Here is a 19964-nt window from a genome sequence, read left to right as displayed (position 1 = left end):
ATAGTATGTACAAACAAGTGATGCACAATGCAATTGCTCACCACTCGCTGACCGATGCCCAGCCTAACCCCGAGCAGTCCGGCCCCTTCCCCCCAGCTAGCCACCCCTATATATTGTTTAGCATGACGTCAGATGGTATGGAATACCCCTTTGGCTAGTTTGGGTCACCTGTCCTGGGTCTGTCCCCTCCCAGCTCTTACTGCACCCCCAGCCTGCCCGTTGGCAGGACAGAGCAAAAGGCTGAGATGTCCTTGGCTTGGTGTAAGCACTGCTCTGCAACAATTAAAGCATCGGGGTGTTATCAGCACTCTTCTCATCCTAAGCCAAAACACAGCATTCCACCAGCTACTAGGAAGAAAATTAATTCTGTGCTAACTGAAACCAGGACATCTATCCACCCCTTATTCCATACCATTTATGTCATGCTCAGGTTACACTCTTTTCCATACATTCTAATTAGTCACCTATAGTAATCATGGTAGTGATAACATACAGTATAATATACTATTTAACATGGTACAATTCAGTTCATGGGCTATTCTCACCCAGTATTAAATCTCCTTGAGGTACACACCGGACCTCTCCGTTCTTTTGCATCACCCACCAAGTGTATCCAGGTCCCTGAGCGAAAACAATTCCACGAATAGGTTTGCCTTTTCCTGAGGCAGGAGTAGCCCAGACTGTTTTACCCAGCATATTTTTTACATGCACTACAGGAACTTTATCCCCATCTACAGTACGTAACAGGTTTGATTGGGCAGGTCCAGCTCGGTTGGTAGATCCCCTAGTATTGACTAACCAGGTGGCCTTTGCTAAATGCGTATCCCAGTTTTTGAACGTCCCAGCGCCCATTGCTTTCAAGGTAGTCTTTAACAGGCCATTGTATCGTTCAACTTTCCCGGAGGCTGGTGCATGATAGGGGATGTGATACACCCATTCAATACCATGTTCTTCAGTAGCCCGATTCTTGGGCACATGAGCATCTACGTGGCGTACTTTCACAGCCAGGTTCTCTACCCGAGCAGCAATATCTTGCCACAATGCAGCAGCCCAGATGGGTTTGCCCCTACGCTGCCAGTTGTTTTGCTTCCATTGCTGTAACCATCCCCACAGGGCATTTGCTACCATCCATGAATCGGTGTAGAGATAGAGAACTGGCCATTTTTCTCGTTCAGCAATGTCTAAAGCCAGCTGAATGGCTTTCACTTCTGCAAACTGACTCGATTCACCTTCTCCCTCAGCAGCTTCTGCAACTCGTCGCGTAGGACTCCATACAGCAGCCTTCCATCTCCGATGCTTCCCCACAATACGACAGGACCCATCAGTGAACAGGGCATATTTCTTTTCATTCTCTGGCAACTGGTTGTACAGTGGGGCTTCTTCAGCACGACCCACCTCCTCCTCTGATGATATCCCAAAGTATTTGCCTTCTGGCCAGTCCATGATCACTTCCAATATTCCTGGGCGACTGGGGTTTCCTATTCGAGCCCGCTGAGTAATCAGTGCAACCCACTTGCTCCATGTAGCATCAGTTGCATGATGCGTAGAGGGGACCCTTCCCTTGAACATCCAGCCTAGTACCGGCAATCGGGGTGCTAGGAGGAGCTGCGCTTCAGTACCGACCACCTCCGAAGCAGATCGAACTCCTTCATATGCTGCCAATATCTCCTTTTCAGTTGGAGTATAGCGGGCCTCAGATCCTCTGTATCCTCGACTCCAAAACCCCAGGGGCCGACCTCGAGTTTCCCCAGGTTCTTTCTGCCAGAGGCTCCAGGTGGGGCCGTTCTCCCCGGCTGCAGTGTAGAGCACATTCTTTACATCTGGTCCTGTTCGAACTGGCCCAAGGGCTACTGCATGGACTATTTCCTGCTTGATTTGTTCAAAGGCTTGTCGTTGTTCAGGGCCCCATTCAAACTCATTCTTCTTACGGGTTACTTGGTAGAGCGGGTTTACAATCAGACTGTAATTTGGGATGTGCATTCTCCAAAACCCCACAACACCTAGGAAAGTCTGTGTTTCTTTTTTGTTAGTTGGTGGAGACATAGCTGTTATTTTGTTGATCACATCCATTGGGATTTGACGACGTCCATCTTGCCATTTTATTCCTAAAAACTGGATCTCTCGTGCAGGTCCTTTGACTTTATTCTGTTTTATGGCAAAACCGGCTTTCAGAAGGATTTGGACTATTTTCTTCCCTTTCTCGAAAACTTCCTCTGCTGTGTCACCCCACACAATAATGTCATCGATGTACTGCAGGTGTTCAGGAGCTTCCCCCTGCTCTAGCGCAGACTGGATCAGCCCATGGCAAATGGTAGGGCTGTGTTTCCACCCCTGGGGCAGCCTATTCCAAGTATATTGGACTCCCCTCCAAGTGAAGGCAAATTGTGGCCTGCACTCTGCTGCTAGAGGGATGGAGAAAAATGCATTAGCGATATCAATTGTGGCGTACCACTTGGCTGCCCTCGATTCAAGTTCATACTGAAGTTCCAGCATGTCCGGCACTGCAGCACTCAGTGGTGGCGTGACTTCGTTCAGGCCACGATAGTCCACTGTTAGTCTCCACTCGCCATTAGACTTTCGCACTGGCCATATGGGGCTATTGAAAGGTGAATGGGTCTTGCTGATCACTCCTTGGCTCTCCAATTGACGAATTAGCTTATGGATGGGAATCAGGGAGTCTCGATTAGTGCGATATTGCCGCCGGTGCACAGTTGTGGTAGCAATTGGCACTTGCTGTTCTTCGACCCTCAGCAACCCCACAACAGAGGGGTCCTCTGAGAGACCAGGCAAGGTAGATAATTGTTTAATGCCCTCTGTCTCTAAGGCAGCTATACCAAAAGCCCACCGGAACCCTTTTGGGTCCTTGCAATATCCTCTTCTAAGATAGTCTATGCCAAGGATACATGGAGCATCCGGGCCAGTCACAATGCGGTGCTTTTCCCACTCATTCCCAGTCAGACTTACTTCAGCCTCCAATACAGTCAACTGCTGAGATCCTCCTGTCACTCCACAAATATAGATGGGCTCTGGTCCTTTATAGCTCGATGGCATTATAGTACATTGTGCACCGGTGTCTACTAAAGCCTTATACTTCTGTGCGCGTGATGTGCCAGGCCATCGAATCCACACAGTCCAATAAACTCGATTGTCCCTTTCCTCCCCCTGGCTGGAGGCAGGGCCCCCCTAATCCTGGTCAGAATCTTCTTCGTTTCTGTGTTTGAAGGATTGTCTGCTGGAAGTTGGAGCAGCAAACTTTTCGGAGAATCCTTTTTTCCTGATTGTTTTCTTTTGCAACTCACGTACCCGTGCCTCTAGGGTCGCGGTAGATTTTCCATCCCATTTCCTCATGTCCTCTCCATGGTCTCGTAAGTAAAACCACAGGGTGGCACGGGGTGAGTACCCACCATATCGTCTTCCTTGTGTGGGTGAACGCCTACCCCTGATAGCTGAGACACTGCTTTGTACAGGTGCGGAGGAGAATAATCTCTCTTCAAGTTGGTGAAACTTTTCAGAAAGTTTCTCCCAGGTGTTCTCTTTCGGTCGTTGGACACTGGTTGGTTCAGGTTGGGGGGAAGATAGATTCTCTTTAAGTTGGTGGACCTCTTCAGACAGTTTCTCCACAGCTGAGACGCAGGCCTGTAAGGAAGAGGAGAGACTTTCTTCGTACTGCCGGAGTTGTTTAGCCGCTTCATCCACTGTGGGTTCCTCATCCTCTTTCCAGGCCATTACTGCCAATGAGCTGGCATATGATGATGGTGCACTCCGTACAAACTTCCGCCACATGGGTCGTGTACACTTGACTGCATCTGGATCTTTGGATGTTTGTGTCTGGTCTGGATCCTCATAAATCACTTCCCGTACGGCTAATTCCCTCAGGTACTGGATTCCCTTCTCCATAGTGGTCCACTTGCCTGGTACACATAAAATATCTTCCTTGAAGGGATACCTTTCCCTCACAGCTGAGAGGAGACGCCTCCAGAGGCTGGTGGGTCGTGCTCCATCTGCAATTGCTTTGTCAATGCCGGCGTCTCGAGCAAGGGATCCCAACCGTCTGGCTTCCCTGCCGTCTAATTCCACACAATTGGCTCCAGAGTCCCAGCACCGGAGCAGCCAGGTGACAAGCTGCTCACCTATACAGCGACCAAAATCTTTTCGCACATCTCGTAGCTCGCGCTCGTTTAGGCTTCGGGTAGTTACTGTTGCTCTTTCGGCATCCTCATCTTCCTCCTCCTGAATCCTTGATGGCCCAGCGTCGTCATCATCTTCGTCATCTCTATACTTAGTTTTGGCAGAAGCCTTACCTGGATTGGCAGAAGACTCTCTGCGTTCTAAACGACTTGAATTTCTGTACCATATTTTCACCTTCTCTACAGGGGCAGCTTGCACTGCTACTGCTCGTTTCTCTGACTTTGTTACAGGGTCTGCCACAGGGATTGGAATGCCCTCTGCAGGGGCAGCTTGCACTGCTACAGCTCGTTTCTCTGACCCCATTACAGGGATTGGAATACCCTCTGCAGGGTCAACTTGCACTGCTACAGCTCGTTTCTCTGACACGGCCACAGGAGCTGGAGCGGCTGCCGGAGCTGGAGCAGTTGCAGGAGCTGGGACTGGAGCAGCAGTAGGAGCTGGAGCTGGAGCGGCTGCAGGAGCTGGAGCTGGAGTGGCTGCAGGAGCTGGAGCTGGAGTGGCTGCAGGAGCTGGGACTGGAGCGGCTGCAGGAGCTGGGACTGGAGCGGCTTCAGGAGCTGGGACTGGAGCGGCTGCAGGAGCTGGAGCTGGAGCGGCTGCAGGAGCTGGGACTGGGGCGGCTGCAGGAGCTGGGACTGGGGCGGCTGCAGGAGCTGGGACTGGGGCGGCTGCAGGAGCTGGGACTGGGGCGGCTGCAGGAGCTGGGACTGGGGCGGCTGCAGGAGCTGGGACTGGGGCGGCTGCAGGAGCTGGGACTGGGGCGGCTGCAGGAGCTGGGACTGGGGCGGCTGCAGGAGCTGGGACTGGGGCGGCTGCAGGAGCTGGGACTGGGGCGGCTGCAGGAGCTGGGACTGGGGCGGCTGCAGGAGCTGGGACTGGGGCGGCTGCAGGAGCTGGGACTGGGGCGGCTGCAGGAGCTGGGACTGGGGCGGCTGCAGGAGCCGGGACTGGAGCGGCTGCAGGAACCGGAGCTGGAGCGGCTGCAGGAACCGGAGCTGGAGCGGCTGCAGGAACCGGAGCTGGAGCGGCTGCCGAGTCCACCGTAGGGGTCACAGTGGCCGTTGGATCTGTCACAGGGCTTGGAGTGGCCGCAGGGTCTGTCACTAAGTTGATAGCAGTATCAATGGCAGCTCGATAGGCATGAGCCAGGCCCCAGCACGTTACAATGATTTGTGTTACTTTAGAACTGCCAGAATCATGACACCTTTTTTTCAAGCATTCTGCCAGTTTTTGAGGATTTTGCCATTGTTCAGGGGTGAATTTCCAACACACTGGGGGTGCCAACTGCTCTAGATGCCTGCCCATATCCGCCCATACTCCCTGCCACCCACAACTATCCTGCCTCTGGGCACATCTCCGGAAGAGCTTCCCAAGTAGTTGTTTAACTATAAGCAGAATCTGAAGTGCATTCATGAGGCAGAACAACAAGACTATGGTACTCTGAGTATTCCAGAAATATTCAATATCTTGGAGAGCTATTGTGACAAGCTCAGGGGATAAGAGGGTGGTGAAGGAGGAAGGCAGAGTGACCCAGGAGGATACAGGGGTGGTGAAGGAGAAAGGGAGAGTAAGCAAGTAAGGAAAAATATCCTCCCCTTTCCCCTCCACAGATTGACTCCCTAATGGAAAAAAACAATAGGTATAATTGCTAACAGTTTCCAAGATACTGTTTCCAAAGTACAGAGTCGACGATGTTACTGAATACAAATAACAAGTTAGAGTCATGACCAGGTATCTTATCGTCTCATAAGCCATTGCTACAACACACAGCACCATAATGATCTGAAACCAGGGCCCGGAGAGGATAAACAACACGACAGAGAGCAAATACGGAAAATAATGTACTATAATACTCAATTTGGAAAACAGGCGCAGCAGAGTTGAGATTAAAGCAATCAGCATCATGACAAGTGACTATTAAGCAGGTCTAATCCTTACACCAATTTTAGTTTAACACACTCTGGTCAGATCTGCCGTTATCTCAACCTTTCGAGCCCCACGTTGGGCGCCAAAAAGGCTGTCGTGGTTTAACCCGGCTGGCAGCTAAACACCACGCAGCCGTTCGCTCACCCTCCCCCCTCCCTCTCTGGGACGGGGGAGAGAAATGGAAAGTGAAGCCCGTGAGTTGAGATAAAGACAGTTTAATAAGACAGGAAAATAATAATAACAAAAATAATAATAAAAATAATAACAATAATAATACAATGGTGATAATAGGAAAGTAATAATAGTATGTACAAACAAGTGATGCACAATGCAATTGCTCACCACTCGCTGACCGATGCCCAGCCTAACCCCGAGCAGTCCGGCCCCTTCCCCCCAGCTAGCCACCCCTATATATTGTTTAGCATGACGTCAGATGGTATGGAATACCCCTTTGGCTAGTTTGGGTCACCTGTCCTGGGTCTGTCCCCTCCCAGCTCTTACTGCACCCCCAGCCTGCCCGTTGGCAGGACAGAGCAAAAGGCTGAGATGTCCTTGGCTTGGTGTAAGCACTGCTCTGCAACAATTAAAGCATCGGGGTGTTATCAGCACTCTTCTCATCCTAAGCCAAAACACAGCATTCCACCAGCTACTAGGAAGAAAATTAATTCTGTGCTAACTGAAACCAGGACACTCCCTTACCTCGGCCCCCTCACCTACCCTCAAGGAAGATGCTTCCACCTGCTCTCTTAGGCCAGCTACAACACCCCTGAAATATAAACAGGATTTGTACTGTACTTTGTGTAGTTAAGTAACTGCAGTGACAACTGCACCCCTAAAGTACCTGCTACATCTGTTCATCGCTCACCTTGCCAAAAGCAGCTATGGTCAAGTCCCGTGTTGTACACTGTGTTTCACCTTAAACAAATTAAACAAAAGTTGTCTACTGAGTGCTGAACAGTTCCAGAAGGAGCTCTTTCCTGTGACAGGTTCCTCCTAGGGTTTACACTCTAATGGGGACAGGAAAGAAATAAAAATAAACATTTCAAAACCCCATATCTGTAAGCTTTCAAGATTCAACAGACCTCCTCAAGCACACCGTTTAAGCACTATGCGAGCAGCTGCTCACAAGCAGATATACTCTCCCAAATCCCCATCTGCCAACCACCAGAGATGACTGTGCCAGCTGCCCTTCAGTACGTGCCCAGAGGCAGACCAGATGTCTTCGCCAACACAGTCTGGACAATGTATTAGTACACCCATGCAGTGCCACGTTAGCTGTCATCACTAACTGCCAGGCAGGACAGCTCCAGACCAAACACATACACACACAGGCACGCCACAAACACTACAAACAAAACACACAACACAAGGCGCAAGAAAAAGTGACCCCCTAAAAGAAAGCCCTACGGCAACAGCAAGTCAGAACAGGTGCTCTGCACCAGACCCTACCAGAGACTCAAATGTCACCACACGCGACTGGAAGCAACTGCCAGAACTGGGATGATGGAGGCCTAAAAAGCCTGCCTTCAAGACAAGAGACCAGAAGGATGGGGACTGAAAACCCCCTAAGACAACGCTCAGGAAATCAATTCCCAAGCAAGAGCTCCTGACGTGGCCCAGATGACTTCTGCAAGAGTGAGAATGGAAACAGATGTGATCTCAAACCAAATATGATGCACAAGACATGAAACAGATCTGCACTTTCGAGCACTTCTTGTCTTGCAGTTGCTGCTTGATCAGAGCCATGATGACAAAACAAGCACTGAGGCCCTTCAGCACCGCTACCAAGTCGCCTGTCTAGTCAGTCCAGTGTCAAAAGCCAGGAGGATATCAAGACCCGAGAAGCACAGAACAGACACTGCAGAAGCAACACTACAAGACAGATGAACAGAAGGAAACTGTCCTGCCTGGCGCACGCACTCAAGCTACAAAATAATCCCGCTTCTTCTATTAGCCTGCTGACCCAGCCACAAGCAGCCTGAACGTGACCCAGCCTCAACCACCCTCACAGTGGCACCAAGTCTATTCAGCCAGCTGGCTCCATCCTGCTCTGGCTCCCAACTCCCATTAGCCACCCCAGATATGCAAATACCAGGTGCCCCCCAACTTAGCTCTCAGGTTGCTGGATGGTAAAGTCCCTCCGCCTCAAGAAATGCACAGGCACCGATTGTCATCTTAGTCAATTGAAGGCTCACCATCAGCTGCAAAAACAGAGTAACAGCATTCACTAACACGCCGGCCACGATGCCCACCTGCTCCACAATGCTGACTACTGCTGATGCAACATACAGTTCTGCTCACCTCTTCCTCTCCGAATCCAAGCTCTAACAGTGCAGCCAGTATCATCCACACCACCTAGGAAAACAAAGCGATTAAATGATCATTGCCTTCACAACACATCACCCAATGGTAGAATTTTATTGTTGTTTGTTTTTTGAAATCTGCTTTAGCTCAACAGAATGCAAACTGCAAACAAGAGAACTGGGGTGTTTCTAGAAGGAACAATCCCCATGCTTTTGCTGCAACTTTGAATATTAAATGGACAATACGACCCAGCAATTACCTGGAACTTTCTTAACTGCAAATAGCTCAACCATTTTTTTTTTTTTTTTACTTCTTTTTTTTGTACATAGAAAGAAAGATCTAGGAGCAAAAGATATCATATGCCAAAACAAGCACCAAACAACCTTTCCTTCGCTTCGGATAAGGGATGACCAGGCTGACACCACTCACCTTCCCTCAGTGCTTCATGACATGAGGATTTCCCTTCCCTCTCCACAACTGCACAAAGCACCTGCAGAGGCAAGAGAAACGCACACTCTAAAGCACCTCACAGCCACAGCGTACCTGCTGCAAGACCTCCCTCTTCCCAGCTCTGGCACTTCAGCTGCTCACCAGCTCTAACTCAGATTCTTCGCTCACAGCACCACAGCAAGCTCCAATGGGGCCACACAACACACACTACACAAGCTACATTGCCCAACACACACCAGCTGGAACATTCCCGCCCAACAATCAGTCGCATCGCACAGGAAGGCTGCCGCACACTCCTAGAAACCAAACCTACCAGTCCTGAGCAGCTCCCCGCTTCCTCCTGCCAACCACGCTCAGCACACACACTATTCACCCCTCAAAAAAAAAACCAAAAACCTTAGAACATACACACACAAAAAAAACAACCGAGCTCCACAAATGCCAAAAAGACATGCACACACAGCAGCCTCGGCAGAGGTAATCACAGACATACCCTGTGCAGATGAAAGAGGTGACTCTGATACAACCCTGCTCAGGCTCTTGGTAATGCTGCATCTACGCTACCAAGCCACAGGTACCATGCAATCAAGCTGGTTTTAGTCCTCTGGAGAATTACACAAGTGGGTTTATACATCTAGAGATTAAAATACAGCTCAAAACAGAAGAGTATCCCACCATCCCAAAAAAACAGTGAGCCAGAAACCTCTATTAAACATCCCTCTATTAAGTGAATTCCAAGCACTTAAAAATTATAGAAATCTATAAACTCCAGCCTGCCTAAAGAACCCTGCAACCGACTGAAGGAAAAACAAAGCACTTACCCCAAGGAGCAGCCCAGGCAGAAGGAGCTCTCTAATACCATGCCTGGGGCTCATATAGCATTCGGCCCCGCCCAGCACCCAAACCCAATCACCTGGAAAAGGGGAGGGGCAAAGCACAAGGAAGTAGAAAGAAAGCAGGAGCAGCAGCAGCTGTTTTTTATTATTTTCTTTGGTTTTTTTGTTTTTTTGTTTTTTTTAAGATCTGCTTTACTTGAAAAACATGCAGAGAGCAGACAGGAGACCTAGGGTGTTTCTAGAAGCAACGATCCCCATGCTTTTGCTGCAGCTTTTAACATTGAAAGGACAACACAACCCAGCAAGTAACAGGAACTTTTGCAAATGGAATTACGTCAAACATGTTCATCATCACTTGCAAAAACAGAGAACCAGCATTCACTAGCACGCCAGCACTGACACCCACCTCCTCCGCAACGCTGACTACTACTGATGCAACATGCTACTGTGCAATACCTCTCTGTTCCCAGCTCCTTTCCCTCATCTGCTCACTACATTTACCTGAGAAGTGTGCCCGAACAGACTTATTCTGCAGAGATGAAGAAGGTGGCCCTGCTCACTCTCTTGTCACTACTGCACTTATGCACTCAAGGAACCATACCCCACAGTTTCCCAAGAACAACGTACCTGGCAACCCCTCATAAACGTACTTCTAATACGTAAATTCAAGGACATAAAGCCTAGAAGGCTTTATGGTCTAAAGACTCGACAGACAGAAAACACACAGGCAAATCCTCCAGAAATGTAACAACCTGTCCCTAAACTTGAAACAGACTACCCCTTACATTCCCACTACTGCCATTTTCAGATACACGCTCACACAGGGAGCTTCCATGATACACTTCTCCTAAACCCTGCTCCATCACTTTAACAGCAAGGTTGTAACTTTGATAATATTTGACATACAGGCAAAGACTCACAAAAAGCCCCGTAATTCTGCAAAAATCAGAAGGGACCCAGAACCACAAAGCAAACACACAAAGTAACATCACCATACTATCCGTAAAACTGCCATAACAACTACTCACCTGAGGAAAAGCTGCGTGCAATACAGGCACATACTACTACTAGATTGCTTTACAGTGACAGATCCTACCAGTTGCCACCTCAAAAAAGATACGCGTACCGGTTTCTACTGGAAAACGCATCAGTCCATAGACTCTGACCCACCTAAAGAACCCTGAAACTGACTGAGTGAAAAACAAAGCACTTACCACAAAAAGCAGCCCAGGCAGAAGGAGCTCTGTCATGGAATACCTGCAACTCAGTTACCACTAGGTCCCACATGGAACCTGAAGCTAATCACCTGGGAAAGTGCAAGGGGGAAAGCACAAAAAAAAAAAACAGAAAGGAGCAGTAGCTGTGGTTTATTTACTTATTTATATGGCTTAGCTCAACAGCATGCAGAGTGCAGACAGGAGAGCTAGGGTGTTTCTAGAAACAAAAACCCCCATGCTTTTGCTGCAGCTTCAAATATTAAAGGGACAAAATGATCAAGAAAGTAACTGATTTTTTTTTTCCATCTGGAATTAGCTCGATCTTTTATTTACATAAAAAGAAAAATCAAGGAGCAGAACAGATTTCACGGCAAAAAAAAAAAAAAAAAACAATTCCATACCACTCGCAGGAAAAATCACTTACTTTAGTAGGCTACCTGAGAACCAAAAGGCTATGCTGATGGGTCAAAACACACTACAGGACACTGGGGCCAGGCCCTCCGCTGCACCCACTTAAAACCCATCCCTACACTCACCAAGGTGCAACCCCAACACAAAAAAAACAGACACAGCATTTCAGCACCTGCTTTGTTCCGATTCTGAACACTAACATCACAGCCCACGTTGCCTGGGACACCTGATAAACAGAAGAGAAAGCGGTCATACCGTTTTCAAGCCATCCCTGCACGTGTCGCTCCTTGATCATCCGCAACCTCTTCTCAAATCCTCAACCGCTTCTGTGGAGAGCCTGCCATGGCACCTGCAAAGCAAGATGGATACCCTTCGCACTCACCTCGTGCTACTTGGCTGTTCTGCTCCAATCCAGCTCACAACCAGCCCGCCCTTCTCGTGCTGCTCTTCAGAGTGCAGCTTGGCCCCACTCAGCCTGTGCGAGACACCTGCAAAAGACAAACAAAAGCATAGGCTGAAGCAGCATCCAAAGCCACTGCACAGCTGGGACAGTTACTCTCAGCTGCGCCCTCACCTCCCCTCAAGGCAGATGCTTCCATCTGCTCTCTTAAGCCAGCTAGAACACCCCTGAAATATAAACAGGATTTTTACTGTACTTGGTGTAGTTAAGTGACTGCAGTGAAAACTGCACCACTAAATTACCTTCTATAGCTGTTCATTACTCACCTTGCCAAAAGCAGCTCTGGTCGTCAAGTCCCGTGTCGTACACTGTGTTTCAGCTTTAACAAATGAAAACAGTCACAAGAGAATCAATCATTCAGCTGCTAGCATTAGCACCCATCGCTCAACAACACAAAGGGACCCCATTTACAATATTATCGTTTCAAAACAGAAGCCCCCATACCTCAGCACCTCAGAAGTAGATCAAGCCAGTCACCGAGCTGCCTACCGAGTGCTGAACAGTTCCAGAAGGAGCTCTTTCCTGTGACAGGTTCCTCCAAAGGTTTACGCTCTACTGGGGACAGCATAGAAATAAAAATAAAAGTTTCAAAACCCCATATCTGTAAGCTTTCAAGATTCGACAGACCTCCTCAAGCACACCGTTCCAGTGCTATGCGAGCAGCTGCTCGCAAGCAGCTCAAATCTCCCACGCCCAACATCTGCCAAACACCACAGAGATGACTGTGCCAGCTGCCCTTCAGTACGTGCCCAGAGGCAGACCGGATGTCTTCGCCAAAACAGTCCAGACAATGTATTAGTACACCCATGCAATGCCATGTTAGCTGTCATCACTAACTGCCAGGCAGGACAGCTCCAGACCAAACACATACACACACAGGCACACCACAAACACTACAAACAAAACACACAACACATGGCGCAAGAAAAAGTGACCCCCAAAAGGAAAGCCCTATGGCAACAGCAAGTCAGATACAGGTGCTCTGCACCAGACCCTACCAGAGACTCAAATGTCACGACACGCGACTGGAAGCAGCTTCCAGAACTGGGATGATGGAGGCCTAAAAAGCCTGCCTTCAAGACAAGAGACCGGAAGGATGGGGAGTGAAAACCCCCTAAGAACACACTTAGGAATTCGATTCCCAAGCAAGAGCTCCTGATGTGGCCCAGATGACTTCTGCAAGAGTGAGGATGGAAACAGACGCGATCTCAAACCGAATATGATGCACAAGACCTGAAACAGATCTGCAGTTCAAGCAGCGACTGCAAGACAAGAAGTGCTCGAATCAGAATCACGATGACAAAACAAGCATTGAGGCCCTTCAGCACCGCTACCAAGTCCCCTGTCTAGTCAGTCCGGTGTAAAAAGTTAGGAGGATATCAAGACCTGAGAAGCACAGAACAGACGTTGTAGAAGCAACACTACAAGACAGACGAACAGAAGGAAACTGTCCTGCCTGGCGCACGCACTCACACTACAAAATAATCCTGCCTCTTCTATTAGCCTGGTGACCCAGCCACAAGCACCCTGAACGTGACCCAGCCTCAACCACCCTCACAGCGGCACCAAGTATATTCAGCCAGCAGGCACCACGCTGCTCTGGCTCCCAGCTCCCATTAGCCACCCCAGATATGCAAATACCAGGCGCCCCCCAACTTAGCTCTCAGGCTGCTGCATGGTAAAGTTCCTCCGCCTCAAGAAATGCACAGGCACCGTTTGTCATCTTAGTCAACTGAAGGCTCATCATCAGCTGCAAAAACAGAGAAAGAGCATTCACTAGCACGCCAGCCCCATTGCTCACCTTCTCCACAATGCTGACTACTGCTGATGCAACGTACGATTGTGCTCACGTGTTCCTCTCCGAGTCCAAGCTCCAACAGTGCAGCCAGTATCATCCACACCACCTGGGACAACAAAGGGATTAAATGATAGTTGCATTCAGAACAAATAACCCAATCGTGGTTTCTTGTTGTTGTTGTTTGTGTGTGTGTTTCTTGTATTTTTTTTTTTATTTTTTTTTTTAAATCTGCTTTAGCTCAACAGCATGCAGAATGCAAACGAGAACTGGGGAGTACCTAGAAGAAACAATCCCCATGCTTTTGCGGCAGCTTTGAATATTAAAAGGACAATACGACCCAGCAAGTAACTGGAACTTTCTTAACTGGAATTAGCTCATACTTTTATTTGCATTGAAAGAAAAATCTAGGAGCAGAACAGATTATACACCAACAAAATTAATTCCATTCCATCCCCAGAAAAAAATCACATACTCTCATCCCCTCCTGTACCTCAGCCGCTTGCCTGCCCCACGTGGCACATGCTTCCATCTCTTCTCCTTACCCACTTATAGCACCTCTAAAAGGCAAACTGGAGTTTTACTCTATTGGACGTAGGAAAATAACTGCAGTGACAACCACACCCCAAAAACAACAGTTACCTCTGCTCATCACGCACCAGAGTCACTGCAGAGGCAGCTCGGGTCGAGACGTCCTGCACTGCGCACTGCATTTCAACCTGAACAAAGGAAAGACACAGGCAGAAGATAAACATTCAGCTGCCAGTAGTAGTAGCACCCATCCCTCAACAACATAAGCGACCCCAGCTTTACTTTTACCCTTTCAAAACAGCACTCCACTTGCCTCTGGACCTGCAAATTAGGTCCAAGCTTGAAAGGAGCGGCCACCATCATCCACAACACCTGGGAACACAAAAGGACAAAACGACACTGTGCTTGCAAGCACCCACCTGCCACGCTGCTCCTCTATCCCAAACAGTCTCACCTCAGACCCTCACAGGGAAACACCTGAGCGTCTTCACTTCGCTTCGGATAAGGCATGACCAGGCTGGCAACACTCACCTTCCCTCAGAGCTCCATCACACGAGGATATCCCTTCCCTGTCCACGACTGCACACAAAGCACCTGCATAGACAAGGGAAAAGCACACTCTGAGGCACCTCACAGCCACAGCGTACCTGCTGCAATGCCTCTCTCTTCCCAGCTCCGGTACTTCAGCTGCTCACCACCTCTAACTCAGATTCTTCACTCACAGCACCACAGCAAAATCTGCCCAGGCCACACAACACACACTACACAGGCTACATTGCCTAAGACACACAAGCTGGAACGTTCCCACCCAACAATCAGTCGCATCACACAGGAAGGCTGCCGTACTCTCCGAGAAACCAAACCTACCAGTCCTGAGGAGCTCCCCACCTCCTCCTGCCAACCACACTCAGCAAACACACTATCTACTGCTCAGAAAAACAGAAAGTTAAAACATACACACACAAAAAACAACTGAGCTCCACAAATGCCAAAAAGACATGCACACACAGCAGCCTCGGCAGGGGTAATCAAACTTACCCTTTGCAGATGAAAGAGGTGACTCTGATACAACCCTGCTCAGTCTCTTGGCAATGCTGCATCTACCCTGCCAAGCCACATGTAGCATGAAATGCAGCTGGTTTTAGTCCTCTGGAAAATTACAGAAGTAGGTCTATGCATCTAGAGAATAAATTTAGCTCAAAAACAGAAGAGCAACCCACCACACCAAAAAACAGTGAGCCAGAAACCTCTATTAAACATCCCTCTCCTAAGTGAATTCCAAGCACTTAAAAATTCTAGAAATCTATAAACTCCAGCCTGCCTAGAGAACCCTGCAACTGACTAAAGGAAAAACAAAGCACTTACCCCAAGGAGCAGCCCAGGCAGAAGGAGCTCTCTGATAGCATGCCTGGGGCTCATATAGCATTCGGCCCCGCCCAGCACCCAAACCCAATCACCTGGAAAAGGGGAGGGGCAAAGCACAAGGAAGTAGAAAGAAAGAAAAACAGCTGCTGCTGCTGCTCTATTTTTTTCATTACTATTTTATTTTATTTTAAGATCTGCTTTACTTGAAAAACATGCAGAGAGCAGACAGGTGACCTGTGGTGTTTCTAGAAGCAACAATCCCCATGCTTTTGCTGCAGTTTTTAACATTGAAAGGACGACACGACCAGGCCAGTAACTGGAACTTTTTCAAATAGAATTAAGTCAAACAGGTTCATCATCACTTGCAAAAACAGAGAACCAGCATTCACTAGCACGCCAGCCCTGATACCCACCTCTTGGGCAACGCTCACTACTACTGATGCAACATGCTACTGTGCAATACCTCTCTGTTCAAAACTCCTTTACCTCAGCTGCTCAGTAGCTCCACAGGACAAATGGGCCCGGGCGGCGCCGCGCCGAAATGGGCCCGGGCGGCGCCGCGCCGAAATGGGCCCGGGCGGACTTATTCTGCAGAGAGGAAGAAGGTGAGCCTGCTCACTCTCCAGGCACTACTGCACTTATGCGGTCAAGAGACATTACCCCACTGTTTCCCAAAAACAACTACCTGGAAACACCTAATAAACATACTTCTAATATGTCAATTCAAGGACATCAAGACTAAAAGGCTGCAAGGTCTAAACACTCGACAGACAGAAAACACACAGGCAAAAGCTCCAGAAATATAACAAACTGTCCCTAAACTTGAAACAGACTACCCCTTACGTGCCCACTGCTGCCATTTTCAGATACACGCTCACACAGGCAGCCTCCATCATACATTTCTCCTAAACCCTGCTGCATCACTTTGACAGCGAGGTTATGACTTTGATAAGATTTGACATAGATTTAAAGGCTCACAGAAAGCCCCGTAATTCTGCAAAAATCAGAAGGGACCCAGAACCACAGAGCAAACACACAAAGTAACATCACCATACTATCCGTAAAACTGCCATAACAACTACTCACCTGAGGAAGAGCTGCGTGCAATACAGGCGCCTACTACTAGATTCCTTTACTATGACGGATCCTACCAGTTTTCACCTCAAAAAGATAGGAGTACCGGTTTCGACTTCAAAATGCATCAGTCCATAGAATCTGACCCACCTAAAGAACCCTCCAAAAGACTGAAGGAAAAACAAAGCACTTACCACAAAAAGCAGCCCAGGCAGAAGGAGCTCTCTGATGGCATACCTTCAACTCAGTTACCATTAGGTCCCACCTGGAACCTGAAGCCAATCACCTGGGAAAGTGCAGGGGGAAAGCATAAAAAAGCAGAAAGAGGAGCAGCAGCAGCTGTGGTTTTATTAACTTCCTTATAAGGCTTAGCTCAACAGCATGCAGAGTGCAGACAGGAGAACTGGGGTGTTTCTAGAAACAAAAATCCCCATGCTTTTGCTGCAGCTTTGAATACTGAAAGGACAATACTACCACGCAAGTAAATGAAGCTTTTTCAGCCGGATTTAGCGCAGACTTGTATTTACGCAGGAAGAAAACTCTAGGAGCAGAACAGATTATGCGCCAAAGAAGAATTCAATTCCATTCCACTCACAGGAAAAATCACTTACTTCAGTAGGCTATCTGAAAACCAAAAGGCTATGCTCACGGGTCAAAACACACTACAGGACACTGGGGCCAGGCCCTCCACTGCACCAAATTAAAACCCATCCCTACACTCACCAAGGTACAAGCCCAACCCAAACACAGAAACAGCATTTCAGCCTCAACACAGTTTTCAGAACTGCTGGAAATCAAGCTTCATACTCAGCGAGGCGTGCTCAGGCTACACAAGACAGGGCTTTGGGCACCTCCTTGCCTACCAAAGAAGACAGCCATCAGCACCCGCTTTGTTCCGATTCTGAAGACTAACATCACAGCCCACGTTGCCTGGGACACCTGATAAACAGAAGAGAAAGCGGCCATACCGTTTTCAAGCCATCCCTGCACGTGTCGCTCCTTGATCATCCGCAACCTCTTCTCAAATCCTCAACCGCTTCTGTGGAGAGCCTGCCATGGCACCTGCAAAGCAAGACCCTTCGCACTCACCTCATGCTACTTGGCAGTTCTGCTCCAATCCAGCTCACAACCAGCCCGCCCTTCTCGTGCTGCTCTTCAGAGTGCAGCTTGGCCCCACTCAGCCTGTGCGAGACACCTGCAAAAGAGAAACAAAAGCATAGGCTGAAGCAGCATCCAAAGCCACAGCACAGCTGGGACAGTTACTCTCATCTGCTCCCTTACCTCGGCGCCCTCACCTGCCCTCGAGGAAGATGCTTCCATCTGCTCTCTTAGGCCAGCTAGAACACCCCTGAAATATAAACAGGATTTTTACTGTACTTGGTGTAGTTAAGTGACTGCAGTGAAAACTGCACCACTAAATTACCTTCTATAGCTGTTCATTACTCACCTTGCCAAAAGCAGCTCTGGTCGTCAAGTCCCGTGTCGTACACTGTGTTTCAGCTTTAACAAATGAAAACAGTCACAAGAGAATCAATCATTCAGCTGCTAGCATTAGCACCCATCGCTCAACAACACAAAGGGACCCCATTTACAATATTATCGTTTCAAAACAGAAGCCCCCATACCTCAGCACCTCAGAAGTAGATCAAGCCAGTCACCGAGCTGCCTACCGAGTGCTGAACAGTTCCAGAAGGAGCTCTTTCCTGTGACAGGTTCCTCCAAAGGTTTACGCTCTACTGGGGACAGCATAGAAATAAAAATAAAAGTTTCAAAACCCCATATCTGTAAGCTTTCAAGATTCGACAGACCTCCTCAAGCACACCGTTCCAGTGCTATGCGAGCAGCTGCTCGCAAGCAGCTCAAATCTCCCACGCCCAACATCTGCCAAACACCACAGAGATGACTGTGCCAGCTGCCCTTCAGTACGTGCCCAGAGGCAGACCGGATGTCTTCGCCAAAACAGTCCAGACAATGTATTAGTACACCCATGCAATGCCATGTTAGCTGTCATCACTAACTGCCAGGCAGGACAGCTCCAGACCAAACACATACACACACAGGCACACCACAAACACTACAAACAAAACACACAACACATGGCGCAAGAAAAAGTGACCCCCAAAAGGAAAGCCCTATGGCAACAGCAAGTCAGATACAGGTGCTCTGCACCAGACCCTACCAGAGACTCAAATGTCACGACACGCGACTGGAAGCAGCTTCCAGAACTGGGATGATGGAGGCCTAAAAAGCCTGCCTTCAAGACAAGAGACCGGAAGGATGGGGAGTGAAAACCCCCTAAGAACACACTTAGGAATTCGATTCCCAAGCAAGAGCTCCTGATGTGGCCCAGATGACTTCTGCAAGAGTGAGGATGGAAACAGACGCGATCTCAAACCGAATATGATGCACAAGACCTGAAACAGATCTGCAGTTCAAGCAGCGACTGCAAGACAAGAAGTGCTCGAATCAGAATCACGATGGCAAAACAAGCATTGAGGCCCTTCAGCACTGCTACCAAGTCCCCTGTCTAGTCAGTCCGGTGTAAAAAGTTAGGAGGATATCAAGACCTGAGAAGCACAGAACAGACGTTGTAGAAGCAACACTACAAGACAGACGAACAGAAGGAAACTGTCCTGCCTGGCGCACGCACTCACACTACAAAATAATCCTGCCTCTTCTATTAGCCTGGTGACCCAGCCACAAGCACCCTGAACGTGACCCAGCCTCAACCACCCTCACAGCGGCACCAAGTATATTCAGCCAGCAGGCACCACGCTGCTCTGGCTCCCAGCTCCCATTAGCCACCCCAGATATGCAAATACCAGGCGCCCCCCAACTTAGCTCTCAGGCTGCTGCATGGTAAAGTTCCTCCGCCTCAAGAAATGCACAGGCACCGATTGTCATCTTAGTCAACTGAAGGCTCATCATCAGCTGCAAAAACAGAGAAAGAGCATTCACTAGCACGCCGGCCACGATGCCCACCTTCTCCACGATGCTGACTACTGCTGATGCAACATACAGTTCTGCTCACCTCTTCCTCTCCGAATCCAAGCTCCAACAGTGCAGCCAGTATCATCCACACCACCTGGGAAAACAAAGGGATTAAATGTTCGTTGCATTCACAACAAGTCTACCAATGGTGTTTTATTTTGTTCTTCATTTGTGTGTGTGTGTTTGTTTGTTTTTTTTTGTTTACCTGTTTCTTTTTTTCGGGGGGGATCTGCTTTAGCTCAACAGAATGCAGAGTGCAGATGAGACCTGAGGTGTTTCTAAAAGCAACAATCCCCATGCTTTCGCTGAAGCTTTGAATATTAAAAGGACAATACAACCCAGCAAGTAACTGAAACTTTCTTAACTGGAATTAGCTCAAATTTTATTATTTTTTTTAAACTTAGAAAGAAAAATCC

General features: G+C 48.6%; 3 long non-coding RNA genes across 4 annotated transcripts; all 3 read right to left on the bottom strand.

Annotated features, from left to right (window-relative positions):
* Positions 1-11585: 11585 nt before the first annotated feature.
* LOC137847257 (uncharacterized) lies at positions 11586-13521 on the bottom strand. 2 transcript variants are annotated; one of them, XR_011090891.1, is made up of 3 exons: positions 12237-13521; positions 12059-12111; positions 11586-11681 (listed from the first exon to the last, which is right to left on the bottom strand). It is a non-coding gene; the product is annotated as an uncharacterized lncRNA (long non-coding RNA). The 2 variants fall into 2 exon arrangements; XR_011090890.1 differs by having other exon boundaries at positions 12282-12911.
* A 772-nt stretch (positions 13522-14293) lies between these two features.
* LOC137847183 (uncharacterized) lies at positions 14294-15594 on the bottom strand. The gene is made up of 3 exons (XR_011090839.1): positions 15157-15594; positions 14650-14712; positions 14294-14490 (listed from the first exon to the last, which is right to left on the bottom strand). It is a non-coding gene; the product is annotated as an uncharacterized lncRNA (long non-coding RNA).
* A 1468-nt stretch (positions 15595-17062) lies between these two features.
* Positions 17063-18834, bottom strand: LOC137847186 (uncharacterized). The gene is made up of 3 exons (XR_011090842.1): positions 18228-18834; positions 18005-18057; positions 17063-17619 (listed from the first exon to the last, which is right to left on the bottom strand). It is a non-coding gene; the product is annotated as an uncharacterized lncRNA (long non-coding RNA).
* Between the last annotated feature and the right edge of the window lie 1130 nt (positions 18835-19964).

The sequence above is a fragment of the Anas acuta genome, chromosome W (genome assembly GCF_963932015.1).
Source record: "Anas acuta chromosome W, bAnaAcu1.1, whole genome shotgun sequence".
Lineage (NCBI taxonomy): Eukaryota > Metazoa > Chordata > Aves > Anseriformes > Anatidae > Anas > Anas acuta.
The sequence above is the reverse complement of the archived record's forward strand: the minus strand, read 5'-3'. Positions and strand labels throughout refer to the sequence as shown.